A 12,241-nucleotide genomic window follows, 5' to 3' on the forward strand; every position below is an offset into this window, starting at 1 on the left:
CCCCACTGCCCCCCCGGTCAAAGCTCTGCCAGAGGAGGGAGTTGAAAATCAACCTGACAGGTTCTTCTACCAGGCTTTCCCAGCAAACCTTTACTACTTGTTTGGGCCCCAAGCCCAAAGTAAGCGGATTGGGGTAATTTTACATCCTTTGCTTTTGAGCAATTATCTTGGTCAGTATGGTCAATCTCTACGTGCTATATCTTGTTTTTTTTGTTTTTTTCAGGACAGTCTATGCTATCCAGGGTAGCGAGGTGGTGCAGTGGCTAGCACTGTTGCCTCACAGCAAGAAGGTTCCGGGTTCGAGTCCCGGCTCCAGCACGGGATCTTTCTATGTGAAGTTTGCATGTTCTCCCTGTGCCTGCGTGGATACTCTCTGGGCACTCCGGCTTCCTCCCACAGTCCAAAGACATACAAATGGTGACTAGGCTAAATGTATACTCTAAATTGACCGTCAGTGTGTAGCGACAGGAGGCAGGTGGACCAAGCAGGCAGGCACTGGTTAACTCAAAATCACAGTTTATTTGTAAACACAGGGATGTTAATGGCGGAGGGAGTGAGGAACTGGAGGAGTTGTGAGCTGCCGAGGAAGGGGAGGGGCTGCTGGAGGTTCAGAGGGACAGGTGACGGCAGGGAGAGACGGAGGAGGGGGTCCAGGATGAGGCACAGGGAAGATTGAGGTCAGGGAGGGAGCGGGTCCGAATGGCTGCTGGTTGGCATGGCCGGGGAATCTGGGAAGGCAGGAGAGCAGAGTGAGGACGTGAGGCAGGAAACACAGGTGACAAAAAGCTCGGGGAAGCAAGAGATCAAAAAAGTTCTCAATGGGCCTGATGCATTTACCGCGTGGTAGACTGTAAAGATCTGGCGATGAGTGTATGGAGAACCGGAGCATATAAGCAGGAGTGTGATGAGCAGATGAGTTTCAGGCGTGCCTACCAGCAGCAGCCAGCGTTTGGGACCCGCCCCTGAGGAGGAAGGAGGGAACACACACAAGGAGGGGAGGAGACACTGGGAATAGACAATGTTGGATGTAACAAGGTGTGGCTGTGAGTGTGAATGTTTGTCTGGCTATGTACGTTGGCCCTACGATGGACTGGTGACCCGTCCAGGGTGTACCACGCCTCTCGCCCAAAGGTATTTGTCATATGCACAATTTAATCATTCATAATCCTAATTTTGGGTGGATATTATATCCATCTTCCAATATTTTAACTGTTTAACTTTTTACTTTTGCTGTTGGTATTGAACAGCACCTCAGGATCTGCGATGTCACCAGTCAACAGCAGGTATCTTTGCGTAGCTTGAAATAAACTTAAGACCAAGCGAGAGTTGGGATGTAACCTGAACTGACTTGGACTAGCTGAAGTGCACACTGCAATATATTCTTGTAAGACAACATGTCTATGATACTCAACTGAAAAAGAATAACCATAAGCTGCTCTGCACAGTGTTTGAACTAACCACGGACATTCTGCTGAAATAAGACAGTGACTTCTGTCACTTTTTTGATATATCAGTTAACCAGAGGTGGATAGTAACAAAGTAGATGTACTTTGTTACACTTCTTAAGTAGTATTTTTGAGAATCTTGAGTTTGTTTTCTGAAGCAGGACTTAATTTTACTCTACTACATTTCAAAGTAAAAAAAAAACACTTTTACTCCATTAGTTTGACATTTGCCACCTTGTTACTTGTTACAACTTAATTAATCATGCATGTCTGAGAGGACTAGAAGAACAATGTAAGCTGTTCTCGCAAAGATTAGAGGTAAGGGTGGGTTGTGGATGATCAACATGACTACCTCTGCAGGTAATGTTGACATGGGAGCCGTTAACACACCAACAGCTCCTTTGGTCGAAGACGACTGTCACCGTGGTCATACCTTTCATCAATGTTTGGCTACTTACGGATGGGGAAAATGCCAAAACTTACCAAATGAAGTGCCTCTTGAGCATTCCAAGCTGCACAAAATAGAGGCTGTTAAAAAATCCCTCAAGAACCTTACGAAACAATTTGAGGTAAGTGAATTAAGTAAAGTTATTTGCTGCCAATGTCATTTCATGTGCCTGGAGTATAAATATATAATAATTACTGATAAAATATAATTTTAGCCTTCATATTTCGTTAGCTGACATTATGTACAAGCTAACACTGCTAGTAACGTTAATGTCACACATGGTAGTGTATGAATAAACCTATCCCCCCACACACAAACGATTTCATTAGACATTCTAGATAATATCTTGCGCAAATTGTTCTGCCGGAGTGTCAATTAAACAGGGTTAGTTTTTTAACCTACTCAAACTTGTACTTTTCCATTTTTTTCCAAGAACTTTTTACACCTCTGTAGACAACTTGTGACACTGTCATTTAACATAGGCTTCAACTTGAGGTAGAAATAGGTACTGACAAAACAAACCTTTTCTGCTGCTTTTAGATGGCAATTTGTTTTCTTTTTTCTTATAAGGGCAACAAATAAATGTATTGTTCATCCAATGCACACAGAGATAATCAATACAAATACATTTTATTTGACCATCAGAGCTGCACTCTCTTAATCTCACAAATGGGCTATGTCTCCAGTACCATTCATGAGATGTGAGTTGTACCTAAAACCTTTTCTTGACCTTGACCAACTGCAGGTAAAACAATGGCTAGACATAGCCTTCTAACAGCTTTGCTAGTGGTTGACACATGGCGTACATGCTGAGCTTTCAGTTCAATGCAGGTGGTAGCCCTTGCCACTTCAACCAACCCCTCTCAGGAGTGAAGCTAATTTGCACTGACTGATGATTGATTGCTGGCCCATGGCACCATCTGCTTGTGCTTAGTCAGCCACATGATTCGCCCATTGAGAAGATGTGACATCTCAAAGAACCATAACATGTTAATGTGCTTGGGAACTTCCATAATTAGTGACAGCTTCTCTGCTCTCATTCGTGGATAAGAATACAAGGGGGATGTTAATGCTCACAACAATGTTTTAGGCCAATGTTTTGTGGGTGCACGCATCAATACTGAATCACCATCTTGCATCCAAACAGAAAAAAATCACAGGGCACTGAGAGGTCTAACAGATCTTACTCCATTCTCCTGAATTTTTGCAGGGGCCGCAATAAAAAAAAAAATTATCTTGCCCCCCTGGAAGTGTATGCATTTGACAGTAAAAATAATGGTACAATGTTAAGGAATTAAAAGAATTTAAGTATAGTGCATTAATTGGAATTCATCATGTCACCATTCATCATTATCACTGCAATCACAAATGTCATTAATGGCAGTGTTTCACACTCATCAACCCTACTAAATGATTTCAGCAATGATGACTTCTGCTCTGTCTGATCTGATCTGTATTCTTCTTCTACTGTTTCCTTGATGGTTGTGTTCAGTCAGGAGCAGCCAATTATCCCCAGGGGACAAGATGGTTTGACAATGTCAGATGGATACACCACTCCCTGTTGTGAGATCCACCTTGAGACATTTTTTATGGATTACTTGAAAAGGGAGAGATATAAAAACAACGCAAGCTGAAACACATACCACATGCATGTATCAGAATGTTTCTGGCAAATGCTAATTAAAATCCTTGTTACTAGAAATGCCGTTGGGTAAAGTTGTGTGCTATGGATAAATGAATAGTGAAGCTCTTAGAAGGCCAAGCCTAATAAATGAGTATTCACCACAATAATTTTGCTGGTTTCCATCCACGGAAATGTAACAATTATTTTTTCAAAATACTGACAAAAAGTTTGAGTTTTACAAAGCAGCAAATTTCAATACAGTAGTCATTTTGGGATACACATTTCAATTTCCTTGGAATACTCTTTTAAGCAGATTTCTGCATGCTGATTTTTGTTAGTCTTGCACACAAAGGTTGATAAATGCGCAGTAAACACAGATAGATAAGTGCTTAATTAACAGTCTGTATGCATTCGTCAGAGGAAGTTCAGCAGTTTGCAGCCTTGTTCTGGATCACTGAGTGGATCTTTTTCAGGTTCTGTCGGACTCTGACAAACTCCATTAACTGGACTTCCTCCCGGACGTTCTCCTCCTGTTCCTTCTCCCTCTGACAAAAAAGGTAAATACATATTATGTAAAAGTAGAAAAGCATTATCTCATGATATGAGAAAATAATGCTTGTGAAAGACAAAACATGGAAATTCTGTCTCCCTATTTTAATAATAGGTCTTGGCCATTTTCCTAAAAAAATGTTTGTGAATGTTGAAAGTCATCCAGGTCATGATAACTTTTAAGTGATGAGTTGTATTGTAACTATACTTAATGTTAATGGATGGCACAACACAGCAGAGGAAACTCCTCACACTCACACCTCACTGCTTCCCACTTACATTTGGAGAAGAGGGGACATTCCTTTCAAGACAGAGGTACAAATCTTGGCCGGAGAAAACAGAGATTTGAAAGGAGAATGAAACAACCATCTATGTCAAACTGGACTTTGGGACAATCTATTGGTGTTAACAAAAAAATTCTCCCAAAGACCAGAAAAAGTTATTATAGCTGCCACGAGTGACCTTTCACTGAGGGGGTCTTGAAAGTCACCAGATTGAGAAACAATGTTGGCAACACGAGCCAGTGGAAGCTACATGCATGCACAATTTGCAGTGGGGTGAACATCTCCTGCTCTGACAACATCAGTGATGGACTTTCTGTTGCCTGCAAGGACTGGGCTGCCTGTGAGCACTTTGGGACAAACTCAACTCAGCATATGCTGCTTGTTGAGAAGTGTAAGAGCAACACATGCTTTAATGCGAGGGTCCCCTAAAGTCTCCAATATCACCAAAAAAAGTTGCTAGATTTGACTCTAGTCACTTTTTTGGAAAAAGAGTCACTAGAGGAGTCTGAATACATGCTAAATATGGCAGCAAAGTCGCAAAGTTGACAACACTGAAGTTAAAGACACCAAGGACTCTGAAACCCAGAGCTCACATAACCTAACACTTCAGGAGTCACATACTCACAGATTTTAAAGCCGGCAACTCTCTACCAGTTAAATAGAACCAAAGACGTCTCTTTGGCAAGAGGACAAAAAATTTAAAATTGTAAAAAAAACTACTACCTGAAGAGAACCCACACAGGTACAGGGAGAACATACAAACTCCACAAAGAAAGACCCTGTACTTGAGCCGGGTCGCCCACAACCTCCCTGCTGTGAGGCGACAGTGCTAACCATTTCACCACTGTGCCACCCCACAATAAATGTATGACCTCCAAAACTAAACAACAACTAATACAAACTAAAAGTCCAAAACTAGATGTCCGTACCTGAAAACACACAATATCACTTGACACTTATCAAGTAATATTTTAGGAATGTTTGTTAAATGACATTCTATTGTCTGTTACCAAAACAACATCCCAACTAAATACTGTATTTTACCTTTGCTTACTACTCAAAATTTCAGAATGTTTAACAAAAATGTTCTGTAATCTCAGGCCTTAAGAATATTTTCTGAATGTTACACTTGGAATATCTCTCCTGTGTGATCAAGTAACCTAATGGGAATATTTGCTTTGTATTCTACAATGTTTTATTTATTTTAATGGGGAAAATTTCTTATTTGCATCCCTACTGCCTTGGTTCAGGTTAGCAAGCGTCACTTTCTGAGTGACCACTAACCCTTGGAAATTTATTTCATATATCCTAATTAATCTTTTGCAGGAAATTGTTTTTTTTTTGGCAGCATCACCCATATGTTCACAGATAGACATGTATGGTACAAAATTGTCAAACCCAGGACCCATCTATACATAAAAACTGTCAAAAGGATAAAAAAAGATAAATAAAATATTTGCACACCTGCACACAAACAAATGGTACAGTCAAATAATAATAATAATTACTTCAGGGTATGACATCACCATATGACAACCCAACCCCAGCTATAGTGTACTGAATGGCCTGATAGCAGCTGAAGAAGGAGCCGCTGATGTGCTTACTCCTGCAAGTTGGTGCAATCAGTTCGTGACTGAAGGTGTTGTTTTCAGTCACTTTTGGGGCATAGAGTTGGTATGTAGGGTGTAGAGTTATCTCCACTTGCTTGACTATGTCCAGATCAGACCTGACAGTAGTGCTGGCCTTCTTGATTAATTGGTTGACTATGCTTCTTGATTCTACACTCCCCACAGCATGCCACTACAACAAAACAGAGCCCTGGCCACCACTGTCTGGCAAACACATTACACAGTATTATATAGGTTGGCAGATGTTAAATGACCTTAACCTCCTGGTGAAATAAAGTCAGCTTTGGCCATTCTAGCACATTGTCTCCATGTGACTCGTTCAGTCCAGCAAACAGGACTCCAAGGTATTTGTAGCTGAAAACTACTTCCACCTTGGCCCCCTGGATGTTGATGGGTGCTGGCTTAGTCCTCTTCCTCTTGGATTCCACATCAATCTCCTTAGTCTTTAAGGTGTTTAGCTGGCGATGGTTGTGGTTGCTCCAGACCACAGCATTATTAATCATTCTCCTGCACTCCTTTTTCTCTCTACCTGTGATTCATACAAAACCTGCTGAATCATCAGAGTATTTGTGGAGAAAGCAGTCAGTGTTATATTGGAAGTTTGCTGATATATTTTAAACAGGAACAGTGACAGTCCCTCGACGCACCCACATGCTGCTCCAGACAGTCTGCAGGACACATAGTCCATGCACTACTGAACCAGTGCTTGCTCCACCTGCATCTCCTTCATCTTCTCAGCAGTCAAGGCTAGATTGTATTGTATATGCTTGAGAATTTGAAGAATGTGACTGATCCTCACAGATTCATCAGGGGTTTCAAGATCGGATTCTGCTCCAAGTCAGAAGGTGTAATCACCTTTATTCTGTAAATCTTGTTTACATATGTAAATAGTCATTTTACATGCCATCACATTTGACCATTTGTAATTTGTGCCCTGGACCTTTATAGCTCGTTGCAGTCCTACCATACCATTAGTGCTTTGTTTTAGCTTTGCCCGTACACCATTAATCTAATAAACACAGTGGGTTTCCAAAAGCATGAAAACAATTTTATTATGTTATGGATTCCCTAAAAACATAATCAGTTACCTCAAGTTGTTTCTGCTGACGTCTGAGCAGCTCATCCTCCAGAGGAGTGCTGGTCTGACCCTCCTCTTTTCGGCCACTTTGCAACCGTTTCCTCCTCTCTAAAACATGCTGAAGTTCTGACCTGCTGGTCAGTGCAAGACCCCTTAGATCACAGAGAACAGAGACAGGTTTTTAATTAGATATGGTGGAACAGTAAAAGTACAGGCTAATCAAAAAAGATGCTTTTTGCACTTATGAAATAAATTCAAATTGGAGACATATGAGGAAATTTCTTTTAATAAAGCACATAATGTCTTCTTAAGCTCATTCTTATCACTACACGATAAAAACCTAGGGGTGAAAAATTGGCCACTAAAGACTGAATTTGAATGAATTGAAAAAAAAAAATTGAACTCGGCAGCTTGAATCATAGCATTAAAAACTGGATTTGAATAGCAGAATTTTTAAATGTAATTATTATTTGGCACTGCATTACAATAAACTGACCTTAATCTTATGAAACCAAATTAATTTGCTTTGAAGTTCCGTTTTACCCTACCTGAACATTCAATTCTGTGTATACTTACACATTCACTTCTGTCAATTCTATTTCAGCTCTCATAATTCAATCTCAGTTCACCGAGACGGTATTGTGGCCCTTGAGGAAGAGTAGTTGAACACAGATTTAAAGAAACTCCTATTCCCATATGTGACAATTCTTTTACGGACAGCAGGCAAGGCTGGTTTCAGTCAGTATGATAGGCTAACTAGCTAGCTAACATTAGGGATAGTCATACTATATCAGGTCTTTTTACTGAAGTGGGTTGTTTCTATGTAAAAGTGTTGTCATTTCAACCAGTAAATAAATTACCAGCAATTTAATTTCGAGTATTAGCCCAGTCCCCTCTTGCATGTCATTGTACTTGGAGAAAACCCACTCAGGCACAGGGAGAACATGCAAACTCCACACAGAAAGACCCAATACTTGAGCCGGGACTCGAACCCAGAACCATCTTGCTGTAAGGCAACAGTGCTGACCACTGCACCACCGTGATGTCCGTAAAAGAAGATAAGACTTATTTTAAAAAGAAAAGACCCAATGACACCTTTTTTTTTTAACAACATGGTTTTGATTAGTTCTAGTGCTTTGAAATTTGTGTTCACATCACTATAAACAATTTAAAAGTTATCTTTGTTGCTCTTCCTTTGTTCTACTAGTTTCCCAGTGAGCACTCCAACTGATAAGGAAGTAGAGTTGCTCTGATTCTACATTACAAGTATATATATATATATATATATATATATATATATATATATATATATATATATATATATATATATATATATATATATAAATACTTCTATTGAAAATTCTTCCAGTTCCACTAAAAATCCTGGTGGGCTGTTCGTATCCACAAGTACTGTGTGTGCTGATCTGATACCACATTTTTAATGCAAGAAAAAAATAGTATTCATTCTTTTTTTTAGAAATAGGGTCCTATTTGCTTTTTTGCTTTATTTGCTATTTTGCTATTTGCAAATACTGTTTTAGAACAGCGAAGAAGAAGTAGCTAGCAGTAGCTGTGATGCTTGCAAACATTACTGGAAATCACTGCTTACTCTTTACTAACATAAAATCAATAGTAACTTGCAGCAACTCAGTGCTGTTGAAAAGAAACCAAGTCAGCCATTTTTAAAATAATTTTAATGAGTAAGTCATGGTAAAACAACAACATGTATAGTCAAGGTTTTAGTTTGGAGGAGTGGCAACATTTACTTTTATTTGTCAGTAGTCACTACTGGCAGGTATCGGAATTTTAATTGGGATGGAAAAATAAGCATTGGAAAATCTCTATTAACAAACAACTTCACCATTTCCCTTCATAACATAAATTTCAAAGCACTCCTCTTTATAATTGTCACCTTATAAAAAAGATATGACAGTGCAGAGTTGCATCTGTCATTAGCAAGACAAACATAATGACAACTTTGGTTAAAAATGTTAAATTGTAATAATAGTAGTAATATTCTGATGTAATTTTTGGTTAAACAACTCAGCATTAGAATGGTGCAGGATAATAACTTTCTCCTCATTTACAGACATGCATTTTGCATAAATATCTGTAATCAGCTATTTTTGTGTGTTTTTCCTTTTTTTCTATTAACAAGTCCAAAAAAATCTATCAAAACCCCAGTCTGATGGTCAGCTGAAATCCAGTGATTTGGAGTGATCCAGGTCTGATGCAATGAATGGAAACACCTTTCCTCTTCTAATGCTGGCAGCTGCAATTAGGCACTTTTTTCTGACAGAGCTCATAGTTCCCTCCTATCTAGCCAGAACCCTTCACTCCCAAGTTGCAGGGTTACTTGTGGTCCTAGAGACTCTCAAAGTAGAATGGGAGCCAGAGCCTTCAGCTATCAAGCTCCTCTCCTGTGGAACTGTTACCCAGTTTTGGTCCAGGATACAGACACCCTCTCCACGTTTCTGTGTAGACTTCAGACCTTCCTTTTCGATAAACCTTATAGCTTAACTTAGGCTAGCATTTAGATATGGTGCTATAGGCTTAGACTGATGGGGGATCTCCCATGATTCACTGGGCTCCTCTTTCCTTCTCTATGTCCTCTCTGTCCTCCTTTACTCCTACGTGTGACTAACTCAACTTCTTCTCCAAAACCTTTGTGCTTCTCCACGTCCCAGACATCTGACTGGAGGAGTCTAACGACCTGAAGAGGCTCAAGCTGTCAACCTTAGTATCAGTCTTAGTATTAGTAGTATTTATATAAAATTCTCAATAATGTACCAGCATTAACATCAGCATTGGGTTTGTATTGTATTTGCAAGCACATAATTGCTCATATAAGACTGAAATTGATAGACTGAGTAACCCGTAGATTTTATTGGTCACTATATGTTGTTTTTTACTGTCTTTCTCCTTCTTGCCCTGTCTGTCATTCTCTCCTCTCTCTCTTTATCTCTGCCCCTCTCTTTCCTTCTCTATGTCTTTCTTTTTCCATCATCTGTCTTTGTCTCTGCCCCGCTCTCCTGCTCTCTTTCCCCCCAACCGGTCAAAGCAGAAGGCCGTCCCCATTGAGCCTGGATCTGCTTGATGTTCCTGCCTGTTAAAAGGAAGGTTTTTGTCACCACTGTTGCAGGATGTGCTTGCTGATGGAGAATTGTTGGGTGTAAATTCATTGAAGGAGTGTGGTTCTCGACCTGCTCTACCTGTAAAGTGTCATGAGATAACTGGTTGTGATTTGATGCTATACAAATAAAATTGACTTGACTGAGTTGCATGTTAGTGTTGAAAGTCCTGCATTACTCATGGAGGATGGAAGGCTAATGTGAGCAGACTTAAGTGACCCGATGAACTAATGTACACACTGAATATTACATAGTGAAACAACATTTTTATTTATTTCCATTCACTTCGAGAGCCAAAGCAGTCTCTGCATAAATACTATACTTAACAATGAAATGAACTCGTCATCTACCATTTTTTGGATTAGAGGATATATTTGGTGTTGAATAAAATCTAATTTTAAATTCTTAAACTCTAAAAGATGGTAACATTTGGCAGCCATGTTCTATGCCATAAAAGATGACTAATTTTTATACTACATCTCTTTCATCACTCATCAGTCCGTAGTTAATGATTGTAAATAGTAAATATTATTTTGAGGTGTCAAACTGAACTTACATTTGTAAAGTTACAAATTCAGGTATCGCTAATGCTCAAGTCTGCATTTATGTAGACGCACCGCTTCAAGGGCCCCCCCCCCCCATCAGTTTGGAGCAGCGCTTAATATGTTTAATCTTCCACAAGAACATGCAAACAGAATGATTTTGCCATTAGAAGAAGTGCTCTGGTGGTAGGAATATCACTTTACACTGCCTAGGGCACTGCAGCAGCATGGAGAGCCAGTATTTGATTGCAGGTTTGTTAGCAAGAAGAGTCACATGTATTTTTAATGGTGCCCGCTTTAGAGGAGAAGGACAGAGAAGAGAGGTATTACATGTGATGATGGACAGCAAGCAAACAAGCCCTTAGAAAATGCAAAGATAATGTTGCTAAGATCAGTAATTGTCTCACAGAGGAAAATTACTTGTTGCCTCCTCAAAGAAGGTAATGTGACATTATGAGGGTATGATTGGTTTACTGACACTCGTTTTATTGGAAAAATTGTTTTAATATTATTCGTGGTGGTTGTGACAATTTTTGCATTCATGTATACACCTTTCATAAATGTAAAGAAAAAATTGTAAGCTCATAGAGATGTTTTTTCAATGTCTGTATGTCTGTACCTCAAAGTTCTTGACAACTATTTATAGTCCTCAAACTGAAGGTGGAGTGGAGAGCAGAGGAAATGCAAAAAGCATTTTCAAAATGGAAAGAGAAGTAGAAATGACAAATCAGGTAGAGAACACAGAAAGCAATGACAGGAATAGAGTTGGCAAAGGGTGACAGTAAGGGATGAAGGAGAAAAAGCTGTTTGAAGAAGAGGGACAGATTATAATCATTCATCTTTTTTCCTGCCCTCCCAAACCATTATATTCTCTGAAAAGGCAACCCAAAACTGGCTACCATGTGAGCCCTGTGTGCTGTGGGCCAACCCCCACATCACTGCATCAAAGGCGTGAATTGAATAACAAAACATTTAAGGAGCCATAGAAAGCCAGAGAAAAGTGACAACAAAGTGAGTTTTGCAAAACAAAATTTGCTAAACATCCACATGCAGAAGAAACAACGGCCTGCACTAAGTTTTTTTCAGAACTGTAATTTTCTGAGAGTTTGTTCATAGAAACTAAACCATAGGAGAACATGGAAACTCCATACAGAAAGATCTCATGTCCAAGTCGGGACTCAAATCCAGAACCTTCTTGCTGTGAGGCGACCGCCTAATCACTGCACCACCGTGCAGCTCATTACAATACTCAAACCTGATCAAGATAAATGCGTGTCTAGTTTTTCTAGCTCCTGCTGAGACCTGAGCAGTTCTATCCTCAATGTTTTTTAAGGTGATAGCAGCCCGACTTTGTAATTGTCTTCACGTGGCTGTTCAGATTCAGGTCTGAGTCCATAATCATACTTAAATTACTGGAACCTCACTTTTGTCTTTGTTTCAGTGAAGAAAATTCTAGCACATCCAAACTTTGATTTGATGAACGTAGGCACACAATGTTTGTGTAGGACCATA

The sequence above is a fragment of the Aulostomus chinensis genome, unplaced genomic scaffold (genome assembly GCF_037954235.1).
Source record: "Aulostomus chinensis isolate RoL2024-O1b breed Wild unplaced genomic scaffold, RoL_Achi_v1.0 HiC_scaffold_31, whole genome shotgun sequence".
Classification (NCBI taxonomy): domain Eukaryota; kingdom Metazoa; phylum Chordata; class Actinopteri; order Syngnathiformes; family Aulostomidae; genus Aulostomus; species Aulostomus chinensis.